Raw genomic sequence first — 8,552 nt, 5'->3', positions numbered from 1 at the left:
ATTCACTTCATTGTACAGCAGAAACTAACACAACGTTGTAAAGCAATTTTACTCCAATTTAAAAATATATATATAGGGGCTTCCCTGGTGGTGCAGTGGTTAAGAATCTTCCTGCTAATGCAGGAGACACAGGTTCGAGCCCTGGTCCAGGAAGATCCCACATGCCGCGGAGCAACTAAGCCCATGTGCCACAACTACTGAAGCCTGTGTGCCTAGTCCATGCTCTGCAACAAGAGAAGCCACCACAATGAGAAGACTGCGTGCCGCAACTAGAGAAAACCCGTGCACAGCAGTGAAGAGCCAACACAGCCAAAAATAAATAAATAAATAAATTAATTAATTTAAAAAAATGTAGTCCCCAAACAAAGCCCAGAGAGAAAACACAGGTTTCCCCCATGGACAGTTTCTATTTTCTATCTAGGTTTCACTTTCCCGAAAGAGATCTAAGCTCTTTCCTAACAACTGGATATTTCTCATCCTCCCCCTACAGGGCAGTTGGCCTGTTACAGAGTTAGAATGTAGTATCCCCACAAGAGATACATAAGTATTATAGCAAGTAGCTCATTTACTTTTACATAACCATATAAATTATGAAAAAGAAGGATGGCTTGTACTTTTCACATTCCTCAAGTCTTTTTTTTTTTTCTTTAGTTCTAAACACTCTCATCAATAGTTCAAGTTGACCTTTGCCAAGCCCAGGCCAGTTCCTCTTCATAGACCCTCCCCCAGCTTGAAGTGAACATCACTCCTATAATTGCCCCACTGCTGTCCCATGGGACTTAGCTCCTAATACTTCTGCAATGTAATCTAGAGAAGAAATATTCTCCAAAGCAAACAGTAAGTTTGTAGAAATAAAACTGCATAAATCACACTGGATTCATTGCACATCGCATCTCCATTCCCAATCATACATAGATGAAGCCCGGACTTTTTCAAAGAAGTTTAGTTGGAGCAAAATACGCAAAAAATACTCTCAGTTTTCATGTTTTTGTTCTTCAGTTTTAGAGTAGATGTTTCCTGCTTCTACAGCTGTTGGGTGTGTCCTTCCTCCTGTTCCTGTGCTCTAAATGTAAAAAAAAAAAAAAAAGCCTTCTCAAAAAAGAAGAAAGAACTCAAGCAGAATCACACGTATACACACACACACACACACGCATGTGCACATATACACACAGGGTCCCATGAACGTTTTAGACTTTCAGATTCATAGCATCTCAACCTTTTCCATTTTCGAGAACGTTTTTGCCTTATGTTGCAAAACTAAATCTGTTCAACCCTGTTGCTTTTTCAGAACAAAGGGAAATTTATACCAAATACTGTATTGTCTCCAGCTTTGCTAGCCTGAGACAGAAACTGCTTGCTACTCAAAGTCAAATTCCTCAAGGTGTTCTAACTCAAAGCTAACCACAACAGGAAGGGGAAGTACAGTACATGCTCAGTATAATTTTGCTGTTTTTTCCCCATCTGCCTAAGTCTTCTCACAGAGTAGAACACCCGTGCAAGTGCAGGAAACAGCTTCTGGGTATCCGAGGTGAGGTTCACCTTAGATATTCCAACAACTGATGAGTGACCTCTTATTTCCACGTAAGCTAAATCCCCCCTTTTCCTCTGCTCAGCTGAATTTTTCCTTGAGTGCTCTTCTAGAACCACAACCCTACTGAGGCTTTTCCATGGCTTTCTAGTCAGCCAAATTACTTTCCCCAACCAGGACCTCTAACTCTAATTAGGACCTGGGAAAGAGCAAAGCCACTCTGCTAGCAGTCAGACGGTGATAGACAATAGATAGGACTCATTCAGGCCAACAAGACAGTGTCTCTAACCAAACATAACTAAGGCTATGCTGCAGTTGCAAAAATGACTAACGAGCCATCCTTTCTTAGAATCAACCGGCATGAGCCCGAACCCCACTCTGTCTTACTGAGACATCCCATGATTAGTTCTTCCTCACTGCAGCGACTTCAATAAACCCAACTTTTTTCTCTAGGTGTGGCCTGGTGGTCTTTTCTTTGGTTGGTGGCTTTAACTGGCTTTTGCTGGCTCTGGTGGCTTCTTCAGCTCTGAGTGCTGTCTCATAGAATTGGAGTTCCCCAACTCTCCCTCCCCCTAGAAGCCCCCTTACTACCTTCCTGCTCGAAGTGTCAGAGCCACTTCAACCTCGCCCCCTTCTCCATGGCCAACTTCATTTCTGGCCTGATTCATTTCCACAGCTTTCCTTGCTTGGCTGAGAATGGACAATTTCAAATAATCCGCTGTTTCACCTCTCTAAATTCCTCTTCCAAGAGGTGAGGCACGAGGGTGTAGGTATAAGAACACATCTGGGATTCCTTTTCCAGGGTCCAAATAACTTGAACCTTGACCCTCCTGGTGCCTTGAAATCCAAGTCTCTCAAACAGACCTAACCTCATCTCCCCTACTGCAAAGCTGGCAGGTACCTAGGGAATCAGTTTGACAACCATTCCACTTCTCTCCCAGCATGCTGGTGGAGTTTTGCATTCTCTACTCTCATGAGCAAAGGACCTAAGGGCCTTCTCTTAAGACCACTGGATTAACTACCTTATTCTCTAATTTGTAGAGAATAGACACTCTATTTCTGAGGCTGAAAGATAAGCAGGGAGTAATTTTTCCCTATAATGACGTTGCTCTGTTTGCATCCTCTTTTAGACATAATTCCCAAAGGCTTCCCTAAGACAGACCCATTTCTACCGGTGAACAGACTAGCTTTTATTTTTTAATTTTTTAAATTTTGTGTGTGTGTGTTAGTTTCTGCTTTATAACAAAGTGAATCAGTTATACATATACATATGTTCCCATATCTCTTCCCTCTTGCGTCTTCCTCCCTCCCACCCTCCCTATCCCACCCCTCCAGGCGGTCACAAAGCACCGAGCTGATCTCCCTGTGCTATGTGGTTGCTTCCCACTAGCTATCTACCTTACGTTTGGTAGTGTATATATGGATAAAGAAGACGTGGCACATATATACAATGGAATATTACTCTGACTAGCTTCTTGAGCACAGATATCTTTCTCCTTTCCTAGTTGAAAGACCTGCCAGTGGAGAGCAATTCATCACCCCGTCCTCCACCACAGTGGCGCTGTCACCTCCCTTTCATGGGCAAACAACTCAGGACCTTCCCTCCTTTTATCTTAACCCAGCACTTGTCTGGTGGGTGGACTCTTCTGCCCCAGAACTGATAATCATCCTCCCAGTCGGAGGTTGGAAGGTCTGCAAGGGATAAAATATCCCACTCTCATAACCCTCTTACAGACTGTTGGTGAAGCGTGTCCCCCACTTGCTCAGTTGCTTGATATTAGCCACTTACCATCCCCAGTCTGACCGCATGCACCCTGCCCCTAACATTTACGTGTAACATTTACATTTACATCCCCTAAATGTAATGCTACATTTTGTACAATTACTCAGCTTCCCTGAGAATAACCTGACTTCCCCAATACTTTTCTGAATTGCTTCACAAACTTCTGTGCCTTTTTTATTGGTTTCATGTTGTTCCCCTGGGAGATCTCTCTTCCTCCTATTAAATTGTTTAACCCCCAAGTGATAACACACAGAGAAAAATCTAATGAATGCCCACAGAAGTCAGGCGGCATAATAGTTCAGAGCTGAGGTTCTGAAATCGTACTTCCTGAATTCTGTTTTGCCATTGACTAAAGAACTTTTCCATTTACTATTGAGAACTTGGCAAAATCACTTAACCTTTCTTTTTCTCAATCTGTGAGAGATAAAGTAAATAAAAATAAGTAAATTATGGGAAACTTAGTAATATAATTGAGAATTATATATAATTGATAAGGTAGATATGATTAATGATATATCAAATAATACATCCTAAAAAAGAGAATATGCTTTCCTTTCAATTGCCCGTGAATGTTCACAAAAACTGCTAGGCCACAAAGAAAAACCTCAGCAAAGTGCAAACAATAAATAGTAAAGATAGCATTCTCTGGTCACCATGCAGTATAAATAGAAATTAATACAAGTTAGGGCAACAAAGCTCCTTTTATGTGGAAATTTCAACCCATTTTAGACAATTCTTTGAACGAAAAGAAACCACTAAACTGAAACTGTAGATGATGAAAACACAGCATCTAAGAACCTAGGGGACTTCCCTGCTGGTCCAGTGGTTAAGACTCCATGCTCTCAATGCAGGGGGCCTGGGTTCCATTCCTGGTCAGGGAACTACATTCCACATGCTGCAACAAAAGATCCTGCATGCTGCAACTAAGACCCCGCACAGTCAAATAAATGACCAAATTTTAGAAAAAAAGAACCCGGGGTGGCCTTGCTTCAGCCAGCTCAGCTCCGAGGGCTCCTGCGCTCAGGCTCTCCCTCCTTCGCTCCCAACCTCGGAGGATCCAAGGCAGGAGGAAATCGCTGTGCTTGTCAGCCACCATGTCTTTGGCATGTGCAATGCTGGCTTTGCTGGAGATAATGCCCCCTAGCTGTGTTCCCATCCATCCTCGGGCACCTCAACACCAGGGTTTCATGGTGGGTGTGGACCAGAAGGACAGCTACCTGGAGGACAGGACCCAAAGCAGGCACAGTGTCCAGATACTGAAGTACCTCGTAGAGCAGGGCATCATCACCAACCAGGACGACGTGGGGAAGATCCGGCACCACCACAACTTGTACAAGGAGAATGTGTCTTTTACAGGAGCAGGAGCTTCAACCTTGCAGCTCGGGGCATGGGACACACACAGTCCTAAATGGGTGACTGGGAGGGATGGCAGGTGGAACGACGTTGGCTTCCACCTCTTGATTCCCGGTCCCATGGAGCCTTCCTACTGGGGACACGGCTCTACACAGAGCTCTCTGATTTAATAGGTATGTTGTATCTTTTTTTTCTTTTTTTTGGCTGGGCTCCATGGCTTGCGGGATCTTAGTTCCCCCACCGGGGATCAAACTCCAGCCACCGCAGTGGAAGCGCTGAGTCCTAACCACTGGACCACCAGGGAATTCCCATAAATATGTTGTATCTTAAAGGATGGGGACCTATCCCTTCAGAGTGTTTCCTCTAAGTTTGCATCTCAGTTGTACATTTAGAAGACTAGTCCCCTGGATTGTCCAGTACAAGATAGACCATTGTGTCCCGTGGTCACAAGCTCAATCCTCTATTTCCTTCATTGATCAGATGTTAAGTGTTTGGAACTCCATGCCTATGAGTCAAGAATTCCAAAAGCCCCAGATAGTGGTGTGGTTGATGCTCCACAGGCAGAGAAGGTGAACTCTGTTTTTTTAAAAATAAATTTATTTATTTATTTTTGGCTGCGTCGGGTCTTTGTTGCGGTGAGCGGGGGCTACTCTTTGTTGAGGTGCCTGGGGTTCTCATTGCAGTGCCTTCTCTTGTTGCGGAACACAGTCTCTAGGCACACGGGCTTCAGTAGTAGCTAATGGGCTCCAGACCACAAGCTCAGTAGCTGTGGTGCATGGGCTTAGTTGCTCCGCATCATGTGGGATCTTCCTGAACCAGGGATCGAACCCGTGTCCCTTGCATTGGCAGGCGGATTCTTAACCACTGCGCCACCAGGGAAGTCCCAGGAAAGGGGAACTCTAACTCAGAGTAGCTATTGATCCTGGTGAGGATGAAGTGCTGCCCCTCCAGGATAGACAGGGCTTCATGTGGTCAATTTGCCACCTAGTGGCCAGTTGGTCTCCTCCAAGGATAGTGCTGTACCAGGGGCTCAGTGTTGGTCTCTGTGGCTGAAAGGTGCACATTCAGAGGGAGCAGTAACTAGATCAGTCTTGGTAAGTGCGAATCTCTGCGACTGGACCTACACAGAACTTCCATCTCTGACAGCATGACCATTTCCCTCAGGTACCCATCACACCACTTTTTTTTTTTTTTTTTTTTTTTTTTTGTGGTACGCCGGCCTCTCACTGCTGTGGCCTCTCCTGTTGCGGAGCACAGGCTTTGGACGCACAGGCTCAGCAGCCACGGCTCACGGGCCCAGCCACTCCGCGGCATGTGGGATCTTCCCAGACCGGGGCACGAACCTGTGTCCCCTGCATCGGCAGGCGGACTCTCAACCACTGAGCCACCAGGGAAGCCCCATCACACCACTTCTGTTTAACAACTGGCCGAGTGATTTTGTCTGTGCCTATTCTTTGTGTGTGTGTGTGTGTGTGTGTGTGTGTGTGTGTGTGGCTTATTATTAATTTATTTATTTTTATTGAAGCTTAATTGATTTACAGTATGTCAGGTGGACAGCAAAGTGATTCAATCATATATATAATATATATAAAAGAATCTGGGGGGAGGAGTCAAGATGGCAGTGCGGGAAGACCCAGAGTTAGCATCTCTCTACAACTAGGGCACCTGCCAGCCGATGGTGGGGGACTGTAACCCCCAAGGAGACGGGAGGAAACCCAGAGTGAACCGGTAGGACATAGGCGGGCTGAGAGGGGAGGAGAAGTGGAGGCCAGACAAGATTGGCGCCCCTGAGGCCAGGGAGATCAGGAGAGGCAGGTGGGAGGGAGTCTCCGGGAAGAGCGGGAGAGGAGCAGAGGGTGATCTGCTGGGGCCGGAAAGCCTGCTGAGCTCCCAAGCCGGTTCCCCGTCCCCCCCACATGGTGGTTATAGTTTATAATACTATATTGTATATTTGAAAGTTTCTAAGGGTAGGTATTAAAAGTTCTCATCACAAGAAAAAAAATTGTAACTACTTGTGATGGATGTTAACTAGACTCGTGATGGTCATTTTGCAATATATACAAATATCCAATCATTATGTTGTACACCTGAAACATCATATGTCAATTATATCTCTAAAAAATCACTCTTTGGCAACATAGTAATAATTCATTCAAGACACATAGATGTTGAAACTAGTAGGTGAAAACTTGATGAAAAACATTATATTTACATAGTCCTCCCCAATTCCTTTTTTTTGGCTGTGCAGCATGTGGGATCTTAGTTCCCTGACCAAGGATCCAACCCATGCCCCCTGCATCGGAAGCACAGAGTCTCAACCACTGGACCGCCAGGGAAGTCCCATATCCTTAATTACAAAGGGGAAAAGAGTAATCTTGCGGACCACCCAAACCAAGTGATTAAAGTTAACATTAATGGAACCATAAATATCAGATATCTTTTGATGCAATGTACTGAAAAGAATGTAACGTCAGTTCTGTTGTGTCCTTCAAGGAATACGTATCTTATCTAATCACGAGAACACGTTAAGCAAAAATTGAAGGACAGTCTATAAATCACTGGACACTTCAAAAATGTCTAGGTCATGAAAGTCAAAGACAGAATAAGGAACTCTTTCAGTGTAAAAGAGATTAAATAGATTTGACAACTAAATGCAATGTGTGATTCTGAATTGGATCCTGGACCAGGAGAAAAAAAATCCTAATAAAGGACATTATTGGGACAACTGGCAAAATTTGAGTAAGTTCTGTAGATTAGGTAATAACATACCAATATTAATTTCCTGATTTTGAAATTGTCTTATGGTTATACAAAATTGTCATTGTTTTTAGGAAATATACACTGAAGTATTTAGAGGTAAAGGGGTATCATGTCTGCAACTTACAAGTGAGTCAAGATACAGAGCCAGCTAGCTAGCTAAATAAATAAATTGGGAGGGCGGGGGAGAGAATGATAAATAAGTGTAATAAAATATTAGCTAGGGGATTTGTGTGAAGGGGGTTATTTGTATTAGTCTTACAACTTTTTAAAAGTCAAATTATTTCAAAATTAAAAAAAGAAAAAATATTTCTATAGAGGAAAGGCTTAAAAGAGTAACATTGAAAGCAAGGTAAAATAACAGAGATCAAAGCAATTCGGGAAAGACTGACTTATTAAACACAGGATCAAACATAAGATAAACAATAATAGGCAATTGATGTCCCTAAGTGGAACTGGAAACTATGACAACCCTGCTGTTCTATGACAAAAAGTTGTAACTGGAGGAAGTTACATGAAGGCAGATTTTGGTCCAATATGAGACAGAACTTTCAGGCAAGCAGTGATGCTTAGCCATCAAATGCTTCGTAGTAACGAGCCATTTGGAAGCAGTCCTATCACCGAAGTATTCAGAAGAGGGCCAGGTAACCATCTACAAAATGCTGTGGGGGGCTTCCCTGGTGGCACAGTGGTTGAGAGTCCGCCTGCCGATGCGGGGGACACAGGTTCGTGCTCCGGTCCGAGAAGATCCCACATGCCGTGGAGCGGCTAGGCCCGTGAGCTATGGCCGCTGAGCCTGCGCGTCTGGAGCCTGTGCTCTGCAACGGGAGAGGCCACAACAGTGAGAGGCCCGCGTACCACAAAAAAAAAAAAAAAAAAAAATGCTGTGGGAAGTGTTCCTCATTGATTGGAAGGTTGATTTGTATATCTAAAGGCTTTTGTGACTCTAGGATTCTTGGAACTTGTAACTGGAACATCTATTGTACTTTAATAGTGTTACTTCTGGAGATAAGCATGTGCTTAGGAATTCAGAAGAAAGCGTGTAGAGTGAGGTAAACGTGAAATGAAAAGTGCAAGTACATTTATCACTTCTGTCTCTTGAGCACGTCCCAAGTTGTGCTGAGGTTATCA

This window comes from Leucopleurus acutus (assembly GCF_964270905.1).
Source record: "Leucopleurus acutus genome assembly, chromosome: 13".
NCBI lineage: Eukaryota > Metazoa > Chordata > Mammalia > Artiodactyla > Delphinidae > Leucopleurus > Leucopleurus acutus.
The sequence above is the reverse complement of the archived record's forward strand: the minus strand, read 5'-3'. Positions refer to the sequence as shown.